Below are 22550 nucleotides of genomic sequence, written 5' to 3' on the forward strand. Positions count from 1 at the left end.
CGTGCAACGCTGTCGCAATTCTATCGTGGACGCTGGCCAGCCAAAGCTCTCCTTTATCGAAACGTTGCTCTCATCGAGTCGAAACGCTGAACCGATCGAGCTCTAAAAACGACCGATGCGCGTTGCCTTGTAAGAATTGCACGATTGAATTTATTCGAATTTTTCAGAATTTTTACAACAGCCCGAACGAAGAAATATATTCGACAATTATCAATGCAAGCAGCTTTTCATCGTTTCAATAATTGTAAAATGAAAAATGCGATACGGATTGTTTGACCGACTATGGCACGTTAATTCGATTGAATTAAGTTAGAATAGAAGAAAATTGTGTTGTTTTCATTGCTATCACTGTTTTCAAATTTTAGTTGCTGAATTTGTGAGCATTATTAATTTACATATGTTAATTTTTGCTTCGAAAATTGAATTATTTCTTGATTTTATTTGAAGTCGAGATTTTATGCATGAATCCTTTTATTTTAGATTTTTCGACAGCCTTTATAAGGATATTAAGGATAAATAACCACTATTCTATTATGTATGTACACGATATCATATTTTTACACAGTTTTTTGGAACGTATATATGGTTAAAAAATTATAATAATCGAAGAACGTCAGCCTACTGTTCACAGCTTGTTAGAATGCTTCAAGAAGGGTTGAAGTATCCAGCTGCGTCCTATATCCTTCGCCATCGACGTCAAAACGTTCACCTTTACCTTCACTTTTTATTTTCATTGAAAATTTTTTCATTTTTCACCGTGCCATTCGATTTTCTACGAAATTAAGTTCCGAGTTCCGGCCAGTTAATTAGCATCGTGATCGATGCCGTGCGCCAGAGGCTGCTCGACCACGGTATGACGGCTGACAATCATTTTTCCTGCTCGATCGAGGCCTGACAGAGGGTCACGTGGGAGCTGTCGAACAACGGCCAATTAGTCAGATGTGCTCTGCCGGCAATGAGCCGGCGAAAATGGGTGACTAGACACATGAACTTCGGCTCGAGCCACGCTCGAACATCGCGCGAAGTCAAAGTTTCGCCGTGTCCCATCGAATTTTCGCGACGCCTCGACACTTTTGACCCAAAAATCGGATTCTTCGGGTTCGAACGATTTCATCGAGATGCGTGGCCGACGCGTGGCCGGTGCGTGGCCCATGCGGCTGAAAGGAGGCCACGGATACCGCGACTCCCACCGGCTCAGCGCTAATAACCGTGGAACACGAAGACGAGCTATGACAGGTGATGTCGTGGGGCCGTTCGGTAGGCTGGAATTGAGCGGACGACATGTGCCATTGTTCGAAGCAGGACATTCCTCTCCGGGTCCGCAATTAGCACCCCCTCGGTCTCCTGCTCGTCGAAGGTGCTGACGGGTTGCCAGTTAAATGGCTCCTACGGAGCACAGTTGACCGCTATCCGAATCGTTTCCAAGAAAGATTTATCTATGATAATTTATTCTAATGAATTCCTTTCGATCCAATATTTTATTCGAATGATTCGTCGTTAGTTGTTCTATCTATTTATTCGAATCATTTTTTTATTCAAATAATTCGTCGCACGTTTCTCTATTTGTTCGAATAATTCTTTATTCGAGTAATTCTTTACTCGAGTGATTTTTTATTCGAGTGATTCTTTATTTGAATAATTCTTTATTTGAATAATTCTTTATTTGAATATTCTTTATTCGAGTGATTCTTTATTCGAGGAATTCTTTATTCGAATAATTCGAATAATTCTTTATTCGAAGAATTCAAACAATTCTTTATTGGAATAATTCGAATAATTCGAACAATCCTTTATTGGAATAATTCGAATAATTCGAACAATTCTTTATTCGAATAATTCGAAAAATTCTTTGTTCGTCCAAAAAATCTAAACAATTGAATACTACCAGATGTCACTGAGAGAGAGAGAGAGAGAGAGAGAGAGAGAGAGAGAGAGAGAGAGATGGGGCCTCTGGTCGAACTATCTGTAAGCACCTACCACGAATTTGTAAATTTGACTTGTAAATTTAACCGTGCACCAACCGAACCGTACCGAATCCCGGTTGTAACGCAGTTCGCTGGTTGTTTGTTTTCTGGCCTGAAGAAGACGAAAGCGTGGCCGGTTGAGCAGACTGCGTATCCGGGCCAGCTGAACGGGAAGACAGTAAAATGCGGCCCCCCGGCGCGGAATAATATCGGCGTTAAAGGCTAATAATCGTAAACGGTGGCGGACCGTTCCTCATTTTATGAATGTAACCGGGCCGAACGACCCGAGCTCCCGCGGAATCTCGGCGGCGATATTTCAGCCCGGCCTTCCGTCGCGGTCGCGGTTATCGATCCGAATAGAGAACCTCGGGCAAACGGAAGTGTAAAATTGAACGCGGCTTGTGTTAATGGATTCTGATTCCGAGGCGAGTCGCTGGATAATCGACAGACGTTGCCGATCTGAATTATTCCGTGGGAGAGTCGTTTGTTATCGCGTTCTCTCTTCATCGATTCGAGGGACCAGCGACTTCGACGATTCTGCCTTCAATCCATCGACAGTTTCTCGGGGATTAATATTTTTAGTCCGGTTCTACGTTCTTTCAGCTTGTTCTAGGTCTAGAGACTATAGCGTGCTGCTGGAATCGTGCCGATTTTCTAAGTTTCGATGAGCCAGTCACGTTTCAGTTCAGTTTAAATGAGCAGCGGCGATGATCTTCTCCGACAGGATCCATGGAAGATAGCCATAACTTTGAAACCGGTGAGCATCTCTCAATAAAAAAAAGTCTCAACTGCACTCTAAACTATGCTAATTTAAACAGTCAAACGCTTTTCGAACGGATCTTCGCAGTTTCCAGAGGAAAAATTCAAGACAAGCGACTATGTCGTTAAAAAACGAACGTTCGCTGAAAATCGTCTTTTCGAGAAGACGTCTGAAGAATTGCTATAACTTTGCAACCGATGCATACTTCTCAATGAAAAATATTCTCAATTACTCTCTAAACTATGCTAATTTAAACAGCCAAACGCTTTTTGCACAGAACCTCGCAGTTTCCGGAGACAAAATTCGAAACGAGCGACTATGTCGTCAAAAATCGAACGTTCGCTGAAAATCGTCTTCTCGACAAGGTCTCGAGAAAATTGCCATAATGTTTCAACCTACAAACATTTCCCACTAAAAAAATTCTCAATTACTCTCCAAAGTAGGCCGTTTTAAACCCAGGAACAGTTTTCTATCTAAGTCCTACAGATCCCGAGAAAAATATTCTCAAATATCGCTCTGTACCCGATCGACGAAACACGCGGAGCAACATTATTGAAACATTGCAGCTATCCTAGGGAACAGAAGATCCGCGTGTCTCCGAGGCTCATCGCCGCAGAGCAAACACGTGGAATCGCGGATGATGTATATCGCGGGCAGCAGGCTTCTTTTCATGGTTGTTTCTTTCGACGCTGGCCAAACGTCATCCGCCGCCGCGCGGCCTCGGGTTCGTTTCCTTTTAGAAGCCGAAATTCGAACGCGACTAGCCGTGGTTCCAGTTAACCCAGAACCTTGATGGTAATAATTAACGTACTCATCATCATCGTGCCGCAAGGACGTGCGAACGGATCTCGTGACGCATAGGCTCTTGTGCGCGATGAAAGGGCTCCGGGTCGCGCTGACGCGGACATGCATTTAGGACGAGATGCACGGGCCGACAATACACCGCGGATCCCTGCACCGGCCGCAATGAGTGGTTCCCTTCTAACCTGAACCCTTTGGATTCTGTTGGACCGCTGACGAATAGTCCGACGTGCCCTTTATCCTGGCGACCATAACTCTTACGACCGGAACGAGGCAATAGTCAAGTACAGTAAATTCTGCCTAATTTTCCGTCAACTTGTAAGCAAAAATGGACAACTTGGGAAGAGGAGATACGATTATTATTGTTGTCCAAATTGCACATTTTTAGTCAAATGATTCTGCTTACTTATTAATTCAATAATTACAATTAATTTTCAGCGCGCGTATGAGTAGACTGCGCATCTTTACGCAAAATAAAAAATGTCTGCTTCTAAATGGCTACCAATTGCAGTATATCCGAGCCGAGAGCATTTTCTTTTCGTTCAAAAATAATTTTAATAAATTGAAACTAATACATCGACGGTCTTAGTTTCCTTTTTTCCCCGAAGCAATTTCAAATAACTTTTTCCTTTACAAAAATGTTCTCCGAGGCATCGTTCGCGAGTTATTCGCGAAAAACAGTGACCAATGAGAGACGAGCGCGGCTGACGGTAAGCGGCGGAGCCAACGAGCGGTCGACGCCCAGTTCCGCTGATTGGCTCGGCCACCTAGCGCCCGCCCAGCTCGCCTCTCATTGGCCGCCGTTTTTCGCGAATAACTCGAAAACGAAGCCTCGGATCGCATTTTTGCTAACGAGAAAGTTGCTTCGAATCGCCTCGAGAATCCCCTTCCCGGAGGGAAACCCTTTCCGAGTATTAACATGATTATGGGACACCCAAATATATCGTATAGCTTCACGAGGACATTAAATTTCAGCTTACATTAGCCCAAAAATAACACTGGAAACCCCTTTGAAAAATCGCGTATTATAGTGACGGGCCTAAGCAGTGCGCACTCTAAAAGTCTAAGCTTTCGAAATAACCGAGGTCGGCCAACGGTCGTGGCAAGGGGGGAGGCGGTTAACGGGTCTCGGAAGACAGAGCGGGATAAACGACGCCGGGGGAGACTTCATCAGCCGCACAAAGGAGCGTCGTTTCATCCGGGGAAAAAATCGGATGCACTTTAGCCGGTGCGCGCGCGCGCGCGGCCCGAAGCCCCTGCACGCCGGCACGGCACGGCATCCTTGAGCCGTTGCCGCGGAAATGTGTCAAGTATACGGGAAAGAGTAACGCGGACTCGTGCAAATGCACTTGACATATTCTCTCGAGCCCCTCGCCCTTCCCGCCTCGCGGCCCGCCACCGACGCTGGCCGACGCCGTTTTCCAGGCTACTTTTCGGAAGATGTTTCTCCAGGGAAAACAACTCCGGGGCGCGGCGCGTTCGTTTACAGCACGCTCTCGAAACTACGTTCGTCGCCGGGTAAACTGTTGCACGCCCCCGAGCCGCCGTCCGATCTCGACGATTCCAGGCATCGGCAAGATAACGCGGCTCGCTTTCGCGATATCCGATAAACCCGATGAATTGGAATCGTCGAGGAAAAGAGCGGGGAAATTGGCGGGACGAAGGGGGAGCGGCGGACCGATTAGCGGGGAACGCTGGAGTTGGTCCAGCGCGACGAGTATATCGGCGGAAAGAATGGAAAATCAATTTCCCATTAAAACGGTTACGTTTCGATGCCGTTAGTAACTTAATCATATTTGTGCTCGGCAAATTGGATTTTTAACATAATTCGGCAACCGGACGAAAATCTGCTCGTTCATGAATTACAAATTAACCGCGCGCGCGATTTTATCGCGTCCGCGAGAAATTCGCTGCGGCATTTTCAAGATAAAATTGAAACTGTTAAAGGTCCGTTTGATTATCTTATCTTTTGAAATCGACGACGGAATCTTTTATCTCGTGTGAATTACGCGCGATCTGCGCCGGTTGAAAACCGACGGCGTTCGCGAAGGCGAGAGAAACGCGGGCCGGCCCTTCGGAAGAAAGCCCGGCCCGGTTCTTGAACGAAAGAATAACACGGTCTTGTTTCCTCAGCAGACAGGTCCCGCGAAAGTCTGCCAAAGGGAAAGAGCGCGAGGCCGGGTCGTGAGAGCACGACCTCAAAAGTGCGCCTAAATTCCCTCTTTCGGAACGGCGCGAGCTGCTGACCCTTCTCGGACCATTTTCTAATTGCTCGCTACTCTTTTCCAAGTTCCGAGGGAATTGCTGTTCGGATAATGGAGAGGAGGGGGAGACAATTCACGGCGACAGAACCGGCGTAACTTCGCGAGACGATTTTCTAATTGATTGCTTTTCTTTATCAAGAAGTTATACGAACGAATCGGAAGTAATTGGTGTACGGATGAGAGAACTATTCGGCGGTTTCTTTATAAGGATACCAGCTCCGACTGGTCCAGTCTTGATGAAAGATGAAAGAAAAGGTTTTCGTTCGCTCAACTTAAATCCTAGAACGATCCCTTTTTCTGTCTTTCGTCGTGAGTTGCGTTGGGGTTAGTGAAATCTTGGTAGTTCGGATGTTCATTCGTACTTTGAAAATGTAATAAAACATGTTTTTTGTATGTTATATATATTATACATATCTTGATAGAAAATTCGATCAAAGAAAGAAAAGAACAGAGAAAAACAAAATAGAATAATAGAAAATAGAAAATAGAGGATAGAGAATAGAGAATAGAGAATAGAGAATAGAGAATAGAGAATAGAGAATAGAGAATAGAGAATAGAGAATAGAGAATAGAGAATAGAGAATAGAGAATAGAGAATAGAAAATAGAGAATAGAGAATAGAGAATAGAGAATAGAGAATAGAGAATAGAGAATAGAGAATAGAGAATAGAGAATAGAGAATAGAGAGTAGAGAGTAGAGAGTAGAGAGTAGAGAGTAGAGAGTAGAGAGTAGAGAGTAGAAAGTAGAGAGTAGAGAGTAGAGAGTAGAGAGTAGAGAGTAGAGAATAAAGAATAGAGAATAGAGAATAGAAAATAGAAAGTAGAAAATAGAAAATAGAAAATAGCTCAAGCAACAAACACGTGCCCAGAATCGTCAAGAAAAGATCGCCTGCATATCCGCGATCTTTCCGACCGAGTTACGCGAAATTCTCGAGCATGGTGTCATCAAAGGCGTCAAGCGATCAAAACCGAGTGGTCGTCAATCGACCAAAGAAAAGAGATTCGCGTGTGCGTCGTGCTCGTAAAATCTGCGAGAGCTCCTCCCTCCTCCACAACCGCCTCGGCTCGATATTACGAAGTCGATATTCGGAGATTTCCCCGGAGGCGGCGCACCTTAAGCAACCCCCACTTTAAAATCCATTTCCGGCGTATCACCTGCTGTCCGTCACCGAACTCTCTTCCACGTTCGTCTCTCGTAGAGAGCGACGAGGCCGACCCTCCGACACTTCACCGTTCATCCTTTCCTTTATTTCCCTTGTCGGGTCCGTATCGCCGCCCCTCCATCTATCCACCTTTGTTGGCCCGTCACCCGCCGTGCCCTATCTTCGGTGTCATCGCCGGCTTTGGTCTTGTTCGACACCCGCGAAACTTAACTCGGCCGGCTAGCAAATTGCTCGACACCTGCAGCTTCCCCTATCGATTCGTGCTTTCTTTCGATTTCGAGCGGGTTGAGCGCGGAAAACCGGACGGCGGAAATTCTTTCGAATGGATTAGTTGTATTTACGAGAAAATTACTTACATTTACAAAAGAATTAGTTATATTATATTATATTATTATAGTATTATATTATTATATTGTTATATTAATATATTATTATATTATTATATTATTGTATTATTATATTATTATATTATTATATTATTGTATTATTATATTATTGTATTATTGTATTATTGTATTATTATATTATTATATTATTATATTATCATATTATTATATTATATTATTATTAGTATAACTCTTTCAGAAGAATTAATTATATTTGCAAGTTCGATTAACAGAATCAATGTTTATTTTGCATAAAGAGTGAACCCCCCTTCTCTCCCCCATTCCATGACAAAAGGCTACCAAAAGAAAGCCGAAGTTTAGGTTTCGAAAGTATAGAGTTCGTCCTTTCAAACGAGCCCAAGAAGCCTACAACAATCTCCCTGGAAGTTCGGCGAGTTCAAAGACGAACAATTGTCTCCGCAGCAAGAGAAATGCGTCCCCGTCGCTGCACCGTCGACTGCATAAAATTCGCAGAGCGTGTTCGATCGAGCGGGTGTTCCGCGAGAGCGCGAGGAATTAATCCGAGGAAGGGAGGAGGATCGGGAGAAGAAAATGGATGGCTTCGCGGCCGAAGGAACGAACGAACTCGCGTTTTAATAGAAGCTGGCTGGGTCTTCCGGCGGCGTATTCGCGGGCGGAATTCGCGATCGCGCGCGGAGCGAGTTCCATGGACTCCTTTGGCGGAAGTTGTCGTTTCATCGGACGGGGGTTTAAGCGGGACGCGGATTCATCGATCGGCTTCCGGCCGCGGACGAAGCCTGTTTCTCTCCTCGCGGATGAATAAGTGAACGCGGGGAGGAAGTTCCGAGGAGGAACGGAGCCGGCGCGGCGCGCGGCGACGGTGAAAACTTGATGAGACAACTTCCGATTCGCTCCACATTCGGCGGGCTTCGGCCTCGTCGACGAGCCGTCGTCGTCATCGTCGTCGTCGTCGTCTGGCATCCGCGGCTCGCCCAATCGGCGGTCTTCTTTCCGCGGCGGTCCTCGAACTCGAGAGCGTGGAAATTCGAGCGAAGAAATTCGAGCGAAGCCGCCGCGTCTCTCGCGCGTCATCCGGCCCGTTGTTTCCCGCCCCGCGTCGCGCCGCGTCCTACCGCCGCGGAATGGAAGCTTTACGGTCTTTCATAACCGGCGAACAGGCTGAGGAACTCTCTTACCGGGACTGCGGGGGAGCTTTAACGTTATTACACCGCGGACCGAATATAAGCCAGACCCCGCAGGAGCTGAAAGCGTAAAGCCCCCAAGGATATCGCCGCGCCGAGAGAAATTTCATCCGCCAAGTGCCGGGCTCCCGTCGTTCCGCTCGCCGTTCAAGCCGCCCGATTTCTTGGCACCCTGGCGACCGCCATGGGCCCGCTACAACCCCCGCGTCCCGCCAAACCCATGGAAATTATCGAACATTATAGCCGGAGATATCGATCGAATTTGTTCCGCGAACGTTCCGCGGGATTTCTGCGGGCATTCTTGAACGCGCGACGAAAGCGGACCACCTTGAACGATACACGAATTTAATCCTTTATACTGGAAGTACGAGTCGGACTCGTGACACGAAGATTTCGTACACGATCTGCTAGATATTATCGTATTATTCGTTTCCTTTTCAATTGGAGCAATATTTAATGTTTCTATGAACTTTGGATTCCATAAAAATCGCCCGCAAATCCGGCCGAGCAGAAAAATTGCCGGGAAATAGCTTCAGAAAAATCGACGAGGTTAAAATAATAAATAATATTTAATTGAAATAATCATCACAGACAGCAAGAGTTTCGTCTTAACAAACTCCATCTACCTTGCAAACGTTGCTTTAAATAAAATCAGGCTTCTAACAAAATCGAAAGCAGATCCAAGCACAAGAGATCCGTTTCGCCAGAAAACTGCGACAACGAAGAGCACCTCGCCTCGCGCTAAAATCGCAAGGCGGACGAACGAGGAAATAGAGAAAATTGGTACAGTCGACATCGAAGTCGCCCGATCCACGCTGTCAGCAATCTAGCAATTTCCTCGGCGAGCAGCGCGAAAGGAGCGTCGGTTATCGAGGCGGTGCGGACGGTGTCCGATCCGCCTGAGATCGAACGATTCCGCTCGGCATTTCTGAGCGCGGAATGAGACGAGCTCTTGCCCGGTTCCGGCTCGGGGATAGTTGTCGGAGATCGCGCGGCCAGAATCCCCGGCATCCGGCGCCCCTCCGCGCGGGTCCCGGCCGCAAAAGTTTCAGTTATTTCGGCGCCGGGGCCGGCTCCTCCGGATATCGTTTCACGGATGCCTGGCTACGCTCTCGTGCACTCAGTTTAGTCGCGTTTCGGTATTCCGCTGGCAGTTTTGCGGTCGACGGGGGTGACGGCGCGCTCGCGCCGCGGATCGGACGCGGCGCGGAGCGGTGCGGAGCGGCGTGGAGCAGACACGTTTTGCGGCGCCCGCGGTCGTCGCGCAGCGCAGCGAGTCGCCGCGAATCGCGGCGAAATGCTTCGGGGCTCGCGCCGCCGACGGCCTGCCGCAAATATCGCCGGAACCTTTCCATAAATGTATCGCGGACCGCGCGCGGGACACCCGAAACCCGGCCACGGAACACCGGCCTCCTCGCTTTAATTAAACTTGCCGAGCAAAAACCAGCCCCTCGACCGTCGCAAACGCTGCCCCGCTCGCGGCGACCGCAACGAAACAACCCCCGGAGAACGCTGCGCGGACCGATCGAAATTGTTCCGCCCGGAAAAGTTTCGGGACATCGGGGATCCCGGAAATTGCCTGTCTAAGATCTTGGCCCCTGCTATCCCCTGCGGAGACGGATCGTCTTAGCCGGGGGCGTGGCCGTCGCGGAAACTTGCGCTCGCCGTTGAAAAGTTGGAACATTGTAGTGGAGACTGTTTACTGGTGTATAGTTTAATGTCTGGTGAACAGAGATCGTGTAGATCGCTCTTTTCGACGTGGACTGTGTCGATAGCGGGCGTGGTCAAGTGCTGCGAGTGGGCGTGGCAAAGAGCACGTGTGCTGGAGTGCGAGGTTATATCTTGCAAAAGTCTGATCTGAAAGGTTACTGCGACTTTTTACTTTGAATCTATAATTTTCGAAGTTTCAATACCATTTATCTTGCAATATTTACGTAGATTGTCAGTTAATGGGCGTGGCTGTATGTTAGTAATAGGCGTGGCAAAGAGCACACGTGCTAGAGTACAACCTTATATCCTCCAGAATTCTGATTTTAACGACAGTGACCCTTTACTCTGAATTTATTCTTATCAAAGATAGAGGACCACTCATTTTGCAATATTTCTATAAATTGCAAATAACGGGCGTGGCTAAGTTCTCAAATGGAACCTTCTAGCCTCCACAATTCTAATCTTGAAGACTATACAGACTCTCTGCTACACTCGTTTCAAACAGAAAACACTATCTTTCCCTGTCTCTATATTTTGTGGGCGGTTCTATACTAAATGGGCGTGGCTTCGGCGCTCCCACATTTCAAATACTCTATCCTCTCGCCCCGTAGAGCACTATTCGCCTAGCCGGAGCCTACATGCTCTAAAGAATTTACCTCCGAAAGTCATATCCATTTTAATTTCCGTCTCTAAAACGTCGCATCAAAGTCCGTCAAATTCCGCGGTCCATCTGCGGAAAAAGATCCGTCAGCCTTTCCACAAAGCCGTCACTTCGCCGGTGAAAAACCGTCGAGGTTTCGTTGCACGTAACAAGAAGACTGTAATGGCGTTCCAAAAAAAAAAAAGAAACAAGAAAAGGAAAGCCCCGCGTCGTTTCCGGCGAACAGGCTCGTCGAAAGCAAACCGTGTTCCTTCCGTGCCGCAATCGCGGCTGATTCTAGAAGGCGGTTGGCGACAACGCGACGTTCCGCCAACGAAAACGGGGCGGATCGCGTGCTCGCCGCCATTTCTGTGCCGGGCAGCCGCCGAGTAATTCCACGGGACCCGGCGCGGTGGTACCTAAACCCGGTCTCGTCGAGCAACGCGACACGTGCAACGGAGAAATTACCTTATGCCGTGCCGGGAAGCCTACCAAAGCGATTCCATACGATAATTCTGGTACTCCACTTGTCCCGCAGATACTTATCGCCATCGCGGTAATTATTACTGTCACTGTCGTTGTAAACGGCCGCGCGCGCCCTTTCACGAAACGCGAGCGTTCCGTGATCCGGGGCCGGCGGCTCAGCGAGATAGCGTTTTAAATGGCAAATGGTAAATGGACGTTTTATTTTAGATCGTGCATGTACATTTGCGAATCGGATATTTGATTTGCTCGAAGAACGTATTTTTGAAAGACAAATATTTCATTTCGACGAAGAATGTATTTCTGAGAATCAAATATTTTATTTGTTTGAAAGAACATGCTTTTAAGAAGATCAAACATTTTATTTGGTCGAAGGAATGTATTTATACGAATCAAATATTTTTTATCCGTTCGAAAGAATATATTTTTAAGTGTAAAATATTTTATTTGGTCGAAGGAACGTATTTTTAAAAATCAAATATTTTATTCGTTCGAAGGAATGTATTTTTACGAATCAAATATTTTTTATCTGTTCGAAAGAATATATTTCTAAGAATCAAATATTTAATCGTTGCAGAAAAATTTTTCAAGCTATATTGTACTTTCAAGCTATTTTAATTTCAAACAATATTTCATTCGAGGAACGCTAAAAATATTGATCCCGGTGTACTTTATTCATTCGATGCATAGTCATGCAACAAAATATTTCTATTTTATTAAATCACGTTATTAAATATAATCACTTTGATACTCCAATTTTGAACAAAGTACAGTAAATTCTCTCCGATTGTCTCTCAGCTTTATAACAAAAATAGTGCAACAGTGCAATTGTTCGAACCGGCTTAAAAAATCGCATCTCCTCTCCCCGATTTGTCCATTTTTATCTCCAAGCCGAAGGACAATTGCGAAAAAATTCACTGCACTACAAACGATACAGAAGCGATGCACTTTGCATCATCGTTCCAGAAAGAATCCTTCGCCCAGCAGTCACAGCTACGACCAGAAAAATCCGCAAATCCGATTTATTATCTCAAGATTCCGAAGACGTCCTTCGAAAATTCAGGCGAAAGTTCCCGAAACCGAAGTTCCTCGGGGCAGCACAGTCGGAGGAGTTGGCCGAATACTCGACGGCGCGGCCAGTTAAGTATACACGGTTAGGGTTTGTTAACAGCAATCGAGTTAGGCAACGTCGTCGATTGGACTCGTCGAGGAGTTATCGGGCAGGTCGCCGCCGCTTTCAGCCTGCGGGGGAATCGAATTTGCATAGAGTCTCCTCTGTCTTGTTGATTCGGTAAGTCGAACCATCGGTCTCCGGATTACGTCTCGAGGGAGTTGGTTCCTCTACAAATTGCGCGCGGTCCGGGGGGTCCCGTATGTACTCGCGTGGTCCGAACCCGGCCGTGCGACAATTCGCCAACATCGGTTTCGATTCCGGGCGAAGCGGGGCACGCGGAGAGGCTGCGAGAATAAACGAGTGGACTCAATTATTCAAGTTTGATCCGTGTTCCCGGCCAGGGTTGAACAAGCGAAACTTCTCTCTCTCTCTCTCTCTTTCTCTTTCTCTGTCTCTCTTGGAACCGCGACGGGCCGAAAACTTTCTCTCTCTTCGCCTTGTTGTCCAACGGCCAGAAACGCCACGATATTCCGACCGGGGAAACGGCGAACAGGGGGATGAAATTTCATTCGCCTCTTAAAAGCCGGGACGCAAGTTCGCCGATCCGTGGGCGAACACAAAGACCGGCCACGGATTACCAAGAAAGGGAACGTTCCGCCGGGAAAACGACGGACAGGCGTTGCTCGCTTTTAATTCAGCAACACAAATATTGTATGTACAACGAGCTCGTCAAATATTCATTGTACAACGAGCTTGCCATTTATGCCTGTTCGGTTTTGGAAAATTGAATTTATATCTCTCGAACACATTTATATCTCTCGACGGGTGTTCTCTTTGCGATATTAATAATATTGTATTATAAACGTTATCTATTTATTATGAAATGTTTTATAGACAACTGATCCTCCTCTCGACGATCTACAGGGGGTTACAAAATTATTTTTTCGCGACTCGGGGACGAGGCGACTTTTCACGCAACGTGTAGATTATTTTTTTATATTTTTCTATTAATTTTTCACATTTGTATTCTCTTTATTTTTCTTTTCGCGATGGCACTACTTTTTGGTCCGATAAAATTTCGCATTTATTATTTGTGTTTATTATGCTCTTGTTTTTCATTATATTGTTTATGTATTGTATGTTATATTCTTTTCTCTCATTTATTAGAGTTTCTCGTACTGTACACTTTTACTGTGCTTACTATACAGGGTATCCCAAAATTATGGTACTTCCAGGGGGTTCCTGAGGTCATTCGGAGCAACTTTTTTCTTTACAAGAATTTTCTCCGCGGCTTCGTTCACGAGTTATTAACGAAAAACAGTGGCCAATGAGAGGCGAGCTCGCTTAGCGCTAGGCGGCCCAGCCAATCGGTGGAACTGGGCGTTGACCGCTCGTTGACTCGACCGCCTCGCGTCAGAGCCGAGCTCGCCTCTCATTGGCCACCGTTTTTCGTGAATAACTCGTAAACAAAGCCGCGGATTGCATTTTCGCTAAGGAGAAAGTTGCTTCAAATAATCTCAGGAACCTCTCACTTCCCGTATTCACCATAATTTTGAGACACTCTGCATACTATAACAGCCACGTGTACACTTCTCAAAGAAGACACTTTTCTCACGCTTCTCTGCAATTCTAAAAGCATACAGGTTGATTCTAACACGTTATTAACATTTAAAATTAATGTTTAAAATCGCTCATTTCCCGGAAGTAAAATAACTTCCGGACATTCTGTATAAAGATTAATTAAACATATATATCGCTGCTTTTTTCCGTCCGAACAGACTACTCAACCGCAATAATTTAACCATGAATAATTAGCAAACGTTCGAATCGAAGAACCTCGCCGCACAGGCGTCTCGCGAAGATCGAAGATCGAACCGGACGCGGCGGAGGTCGGAAGAGGTCGCGCGTGGTATGTAATTGGGTCGATCACAGTCGAAGCTGAGGAGAATTAGCAGGGGCGACCGTCTGAAAATTTTAGGACGGCGCGGGGCACGTTGTGCTCGATACTCCAGCGCGCTGAAATCACCGGAGATGAATATTTTGATATTTCATGCTGGTGTCCTCGATTCAATCGGCAACGACGCCGACAGCGACGCCCGGCCACGGCCGGCCCGAGAATTTATAACCGAGAGAGGAATGAATATCGAATCGACCGGTGGCCGCTTCCGTCGCTGCCGCCGGCAAAGACCAGCGTGGGAGTTAATTATGCAGTGGCAATTAAACCTGCCGGCCGCACGGTCGCGTCGATCTAATTATATACACGGCGGACCCACCGGCGACGCCGACTCTTTTCAAAGATGCGCGCTCGATCGCTGGGAGCGATCGCCCCGGATAAGATCTATCGCTGCGAAAGTCGCTCTATTGTTCGATTTATCCTTCGATTTATTCTAGTTTTCGTTTTACAACCTATTGCTGGATTTATCGTTCTGTCCATTGTTCGATTTATTGTTCCACCTATTGCTCGATTTATCGTTCTAACTATTGCACGATTTATTCTTCGATTTGTTCCTCGATCTGTTGTTCGATTTATTCATCGATTTACTTCTCGGCTAAATTTCTGTCTCGTTCGATCAATCATAGAAGAAATATCGTTGAAATACGTTGAAACGTTTATAACAGTATAAAAAAAATGAAGAAATGAAGAGATCAAACTATATTTCATCCGTTTTTCTCTCTTTCTTCAGTGCCGCATCGAAGATTTCAGTTTCATGCTACATTATTACTCTCTCTCTCTCTCTCTCTCTCTCTCTCTCTCTTTGGCCATAACAAAGGGTTAAACCAATCGACCTATAAACATATTATTATTATAAACAATATACTATTAAATTCAGGAGAGTCCGCGGAATCGTTCCGCGCAAAAAACGCGTGCCCAGCGATCGCGATCGAGGAGGAAAAAATGTTCAAAGTCGTTCTGGAATCTTTGCAATAGGAACAACGCTCCCAACGCTCTAAGAATCGTTAATGAAAATTCAGCTAACGCGAATAAAGCGATAAACGATGCACTGTCGTGCAGCGAAGAGTCTGCAGAACCGTCCTAGAAATCGTTAATTAAAATTCAGCTATCGCGAATAAAGCGATAAACGATGATGCATCGTTGTGCCGCGAAGCGGTCTGCGAAATCGGCATAAAAATTGGCGAGGCCGACGGTCACCGGGACCGGGAGATAAAGATGGCGATTCCTCGAGTGCTCGTTTTAAGCACGGAGAATCCCTAAACGTTGAGGAATGGCCGGCGATATCCGGTTCGCCTAATAGATCAGGAGGAGGAGCCGGGAGAGCAGCGCCACTTAAGGAAATCGCAATCCTCTTAACGCGGCGACGCTGAATGCTCGTTTAGGGGAATCGGATTCGGGTGGCGCGTGTCCGGAGCGGATCCCGCGTGAAATACGCTCCGCGACGGGCCCGGAATTTACGAGTCTCTCCTGCGAGCAACTTTTCTACTTGATAATCCGTGTACCGTCGAGAAGCCGGGCAATAATTCACGCCGCGCCGGGTCCGAGCTGCTTATAGATTTTCGCGGCGGGTTTACATTGTCTCGCGGCCACGGAGCGAGCGAGCGAGCGAGCGAGAGAGAGAGAGAAAGAGAGCGCTAGCAAAGAAACTAGTTCATTCCGTGAACTTCCATGAAACTTCGATCCCGACGGTTATTAATATTTATAAGCCCAGCGGGAACTTCGATTCGACGGACCGCCCGGTACGCGGGGATCACATCGAATATTCGACTTGACCCGTTCGAGTCGGCCGGATTAAACCGTGGAAATTTAATCTTCGACAAGACGGAGATTGAAGACTGTTTAGCACGACTTACCGGCCGAATAATGCCGTCGCTTAACCCGCAGCCACCTGAAATTTCTTATTGGCTCGTTCGCTCGCTCGATCGTCGACGAGATACGGATATACGGCCCTCCCGGCGGTACCCTGATCGATAGGGCTCCGCGAAACATTGTTCCATTGTTCCTGATGCCCCGTTAGATTCCGTCGAATCGTTTACGTAGTTCGCGCGAGCCGAGCAGAACGCGTTCTGAAAGCGAAAGATGCGGCGGGTGCTCCAGAATCTACGCACGCCGTCTATTGCTAGGAATAAATTGTTTAATGTTGTTTGAATGTTCGGAACGACGCGACAATATATATTGTTGGATTTTAGAGAGTCCGCAGAATTTTTCTACGCGAGACACAGTCGAATAGCTTTCGCTGATCGAGCGGGATAAATTCTCAAAGTTAAGGGTGGCAGCAGTGCATCGAAATCTGTGGCAGCGACGTACTTGCCTGGAAATATTATTTAAACGAGTTTAAACGATTACAATGTTACGAAGATATATATCACTGTTTTTTCTGGAGAGTTCGTAGAATTTTTCTACGTAAGAGAGATGAATTCAAGCGGGATGAATTTTTTCGAAGATGAAACTGTCGGCAGTGCGTCGAAACCGACAATAATGACCAACGAACCATGTCTCTAAAAAATATTATTTAAACAAGTTCAAAAGTACGCGACAATATAAAAATATATACCGTTGGATTGTAGAGAGTCCGCAGAATCTTTCTATGTAGCGTGCTTTTCGATAGCGCTCACGGTTCAGGTGGAACAAATTTTCGAAGATCAAATTTGTCAGGGGTGCGTCAAAACCGGCAATAACGACCTACAATCTATGGCCCTAAAAAATATTATTTAAACAAGTTCAAAAATGTATAAATATAAAAATATATATACTGTTCGATTCTAGAGAGTCCATAGAATTTTTCTACGTAAGAAACGTCCACGATGCTCCGTCGATTCGAGCGGAATAAATTCGCGAAGACGGAACCGAAAGTGCATCGTAAGAAACGCGAGTGCATAAGACAAGCTGCACAAAGATCGACGGTGTCTTGGAACGAAGAGATGCGACGAAGATCCGAATGTCGGGGAGCGTTTCCGGGCGGAATCGACCGGTTCGGAAGAAAGGGGCTCGCCGTGACGGAACGGGAGGGCGGCGGGGGGTGGGCGAGTCGGTCAGCATCCCGCAGCTGCAATTGAATCGAACGTGCCGTAGGGAAGTGCACTTAGCCGTCTCGGTTGTCTCGTCTCGCTTTCGCCCGCCCCGAAAGCGGCGACGACTTCTTCCAGCCGAGCAATAACCCGAAGCCCCCGATCGAGCCGCGCCGAAAGGGAAATTGCCGTTGCCGAGCGAATTTACTCTTGCCGACCCGGCCCCGCGCCGCGCCGTCGTTTCTCCGCGTGGGAAACCAATATCTACGGCTGCAGTGGGTCAGCGGATCAGTCGAGACTGACACACGGGGGGCCGCAATCGAACCGGCGACGCGTCATCCCATCGAAATCGAAATTCGAAACTCTCCCTCTTCGTCGACGCCAAGCTCTCGCAGCCACCGCCGGAAACGAGATTTTACTCGTTAACCCCCCTTCGCACTGTGTCCGGCTCGCGGCGAAGATTTCGTACGCGATCTACCATATTCTACCGAATATGAATTACACGTTTCGCATTTGTTCCGAATCGAGTGCGAGACTCGAAATTCCGCTGTCGAAAATTTAGGAACGAAAGCGAGTTTACCCTTCGCAGTCGAGGCTATTTGAACTGCAAAATGAGAGCTGCTTTTACTCGATGCATCGGAAATTTAACCTGTTTGCTTGCGGAAGATTTCTGTTTCTTAAGAATTTATCGAATGCGAAATTTTGATGATGTGTAAATTCTTTTTAAAAATGGCACGGCAATTTTTAGCGTCGCCTCAATAATATATTTGATTTGATAAATTAGGATTTGCGAAAATTGTGAAGCCTTAAGAATGGTTTCCAAAATCAGAAGATTGAATTTCAGGAATTTTCCGAAGTGCGACATAATCCTGAAAATGTTCGGAAAAATTTGGTGCTTGAATTTCATCACTTTTCAAAATCACAAGAAAACGTTCTCATGAACTTAAATACTAAAATATTAGGATTGTTCCGAATTTTAACGCCTCGAGATTGTTCTAAAAGAATCTGACGCTTGAATTTCAGGATTTTCGAAAGCTGTGGCGCCCTGAAATCGTTTCAAAAATTTTGCAGCTATAATTTCATTATTTTTCAAAATCACAAGCGAACATTCTCACGAATTTCATACTTCAATTTTCGGATTATCCCAAATTATAACGCCTCGAGATTGTTCTAAAAAATCTGGCGCTTCAATTTCACGACTCTTAAAAACCGTAGCACCCTGAAATCATTCCAAAAATATCGCTGCATTAACCCCCTCGTTTTTCACCTGGAAATTGCAACAAATTCTCCCCAATTTTCCTGCAGCTTTTCAACAAAAATTAAGAAACAATTTAAGAAAAAGAGACACAATTATCCTTCTCGTTTTTACAATCGTTACCGATCAACCCCTGCAAAAATGCGCCGCGAGGCTCGAATAATCGAGCCGAAGAAAAATTGACAAAACTTTCCCGCATTTTCCCGAAATCGCCGGTCAAATATTAGACCTCAGCGTAGAATCGTCCCGATTAGGCTCGTTCGCTAATTGCTGCGGCTTTCGACCCGGTGTCCAGGTGAGCGGGCGACCACTCGATTCCTTCGGCGGGGTGAAGGGGGGGCGGCTCGCACCTTCGGGAAGATGGATCGACAGGAAGGAGGTCGGTTCGAGGAGAGATACGTGCCGGAGAGGAACGTTAATTAAGCGCGAAATTACGAGGGCCGTGCGCTCGCGCCCGGCACTTTATTTGCCCTGCAATTTAAGCGCATTGTTAGCGGGCATTAATAGCGCCGGATAATTAACCCCTCGGATAGCGGGGCTCTGCTACCGACGTCGACTATTTTAATAAATATTCGGGCAGCCCGGCGCTGTTCTCCCGAAGAACCGGAAGGCATCGTCGAGAGGCTCGATATCGGCCTCGTAAATCCGTATTACAGCGTCGCGAAGATTGCGATTAAGGGAAGCCCCTGCGTTTAAACGCTTGCTAGCCCGGGATTAAGGCGAATAAATACCATAGCTTCTTCGAGACGATCGAGAGGGTGGCTAACGAGGGCCGGGAGAGCGCCGCGGCCGACTCGATTGCCCCGCGATCCACGATCTTCCCGTATTTTATCGATTATGACAACGTTCGTGTCGCTTTATCCTGCCTTATTACTACGACGAGAAGCCGCACGCTTCCCGAGCTTGCAGGGCGCACACGGTTTTCGGGGTGGCAACGATCTCGCCGGGGAATTCTACGTCGCGAATATTTGCGTACGGAGGATCGATCATTCGGGTCGAAACTGGGAAGCGATGTTGAAAATTTGCCGCTGCTATTTTGGAATTAATAAATTTATTGTTTCGGAATTTTTGAGAGGTGCAATGCCTCTGAAATATTCTCCCAGACGATTTTAGGATTTTTCTAAACTGTGACACCTTGAAAGTGATCTCGAATATTTGTTGCTTGAATTTGAGCACTTTTTAGAATTACAGTGACTCGGAAATGTTTTGTCGAATCGGATGCTTGAGTTACAGAATTTTTGCACGTTCTAACGCCTTGAAATTGTTCTAAGAAATCTAGAGTTTGAATTTCAGGATTTTTCAAAGCCGCGACACCTTGAAATTGTTCTAAAAAATTCGAACTGCAGCAATTTTCAAGATTATACTTCGTCTTGAAAGTGTGTTTTAAAGAACATAAAAAATTTTAAATTTCCAATCTAAAATTGGAAAGCGTTTTCCCAAATCTGACGCTCGAATTTCAGGATTTCTCAGAACTGTAACTCCTTGGAATTGTATCAAAAAATTTGGTGCTCGAATTTCGGGATTTTCCAAAAGCCAAAAAAGCCTCGGAAGCGTATTTTTTTCATCGCGAGTGTGATACTTGAATTTTAAGATTTCTGAGAACTGCGAGGCCTCGGAACTGTTGCACAAAAACACATCGTGACCCCATGGAATTGTTCTGAAAAATTTGATGCTCGAATTTTCGGATTTTCCAAAAGCCAAAGAAGCCTCGGAAGCGTATTTTTTTCATCGCGAGTGTGATACTTGAATTTTAAGATTTCTGGGAATTGCGAGGCCTCGGAACTGTTGCACAAAAGAACATCGTGACCCCATGGAATTGTTCTGAAAAATTTGGTGCTCGAATTTCGGGATTTTCCAAAAGCCAAAAAAGCCTCGAAAGCGTATTTTTTTCATCACGAGTGTGATACTTGAGTTTTAAGATTTCTGAGAATTGCGAGACCTCGAAACTGTTGCACAAAAAAAAAATCGTGACCCCATGGAATTGTTCTGAAAAATTTGGTGCTCGAATTTTCGGATTCTCCAAATTCTCGAAGAAGAATCTTTCATTGTGCTGAAGATTGGACACCGGCATGATATAGCCCGGCACCGGAGCGATCGCAGCGAAATAAAATTCAACGGAATACGACAGGAGAATGTACGGGGTTTACGGAAAAATCAGCGCCGGCTATCCGTCAGGGTATTAAAAGGTCCGCAAAAAGCGGACGAAAGAAATATTGGCTGGCATGAATGGTGATGAACAGCCGCTGTCGACATTCGGATGCTCGCGACGCCGCTACTGCATTACACTGTCACCGGAGGGGGGAGCTCGGTCCTCGTCGATGTCCGTGCCAGTCCCGGCGAAATTTTTATTCCGAATAATAGTCCCTTTATTTCCGGTCGGCTTCCTTGAACGTTTGAGCGCCAACGAGTTTCGTAAAAATTTCGAAACTGACGAGCGCGTCCCTCGCGCGATGAAAAAAGCGTTATCGAATCATTCTTTAGCTCGTGAAAATGTTAAACGTTTTATCGGTGGACGGCGGATTTTATGCGTTTCTAGCAAATATGGCGGAAATATTAAATTGCGAAGACGTGAGAGAAATTTAATGATATTGTTATGCTGTTTTCGATTTATCAAAATTACTGGGAGAAAGAATTTATTTTTATCTAAGGGTGGCTGAAATATTAAAATGCGAAGACGTAAGAATTTAATAATATTGCTATGCTGTTTTCGATTTATCAAAATTATTGTAAGAAAGAATTTACTTTTATCTAAGCGTGGCTGAAATATTAAAATGCGAAGATGTGAGAAGAATTTAATAATATTGCTATGCTGTTTTCGACTTAATAAAATTATTGTAAGGAAGAATTTATTTTTATTTAAGACTGGCTGAAATATTAAATTGCGAAGATGTAAGTGGAATTTAATAATATTGCTATGCTGTTTTCGATTTATCAAAATTATTGTAAGAAAGAATTTATTTTTATCTAAGAGTGGCTGAAATATTAAAATGCTTAGATGTGAGAAGAATTTAATAATATTGCTATGCTTGTTTCCAACTTAATAAAATTATTGTAAGGAAGAATTTATTTTTATTTAAGACTGGCTGAAATATTAAATTGCGAAGATGTAAGTGGAATTTAATAATATTAGTATGCTGTTTTCGATTTATTAAAATTATTGAGAGAAAGGATTTATTTTTATCTAAGGGTGGCTGAAATATTAAATTGCGAAGATGTGAGAAGAATTTAATAATATTGCTATGCTGTTTTCGACTTAATAAAATTATTGTAAGAAAGAATTTATTTTTATTTAAGGGTGGCTAAAATATAAAAATGCGAAGACGTAAAAGGAATTTAATAATATTGTCATGCTATTTTCATTTTATCAAAATTATTGAAAGATTTACTTTTACTTAATTTGTGTTCAATTTTATAATTATAATGTATTCGTTGCATCCAATTATAATTTATTCATTCATTCATTTATTAATTTATTCGTGTATTGAAAATCCCTTTGTTACAGTAAAAGTAACAACAATTAGGGAGATTTTGGTACAAACAAAGAGAAAAAAAAGGAAAAAAAAACAGAAAGAAAGAAAAATATCGAAACGAGTTAAAATATTGTATAAACAAAATTTAAAGTAAGAACAGTATAGTTCAATTAAAAACATAAAAAACTTTGAATCTCTCAGCAGATCAGCGCGGAAATCAATGTTCCAACGAAGCAACGTCCTTGTTTTTATAATGATTCCAGGTAGCACGGGTAGCACGCGAGTATCGAATAATTAGGAAATAAAACAGCACAGCGAGTCACAATTACCGGGCAGAATAATCCCGTAAATAATGCCGGCGGGAGCGAAGGCAAAACAAGCACGATAATCCGGTTCGCGTACTCAAACGCGTATC

At 45.1% G+C, this 22550-nt stretch overlaps 1 protein-coding gene across 8 annotated transcripts in view; it reads right to left on the bottom strand.

The window, feature by feature from the left end:
* Positions 1–22550, bottom strand: part of LOC117227160 (protein turtle) — a 142064-nt gene that overhangs the window by 105411 nt on the left and 14103 nt on the right. The window contains exon 1 of one of the 8 annotated variants that reach the window (XM_076518492.1): positions 16957–17076. The exons of the other annotated variants lie outside the window; for them this stretch is intronic. The gene's annotated coding sequence lies outside the window, so the exon portion shown is untranslated. Of the gene's footprint in view, positions 1–16956; positions 17077–22550 lie in introns of those variants that run through there. 8 annotated transcript variants of the gene reach the window in all.

Source organism: Megalopta genalis, chromosome 2 (genome assembly GCF_051020955.1).
Source record: "Megalopta genalis isolate 19385.01 chromosome 2, iyMegGena1_principal, whole genome shotgun sequence".
Lineage (NCBI taxonomy): Eukaryota > Metazoa > Arthropoda > Insecta > Hymenoptera > Halictidae > Megalopta > Megalopta genalis.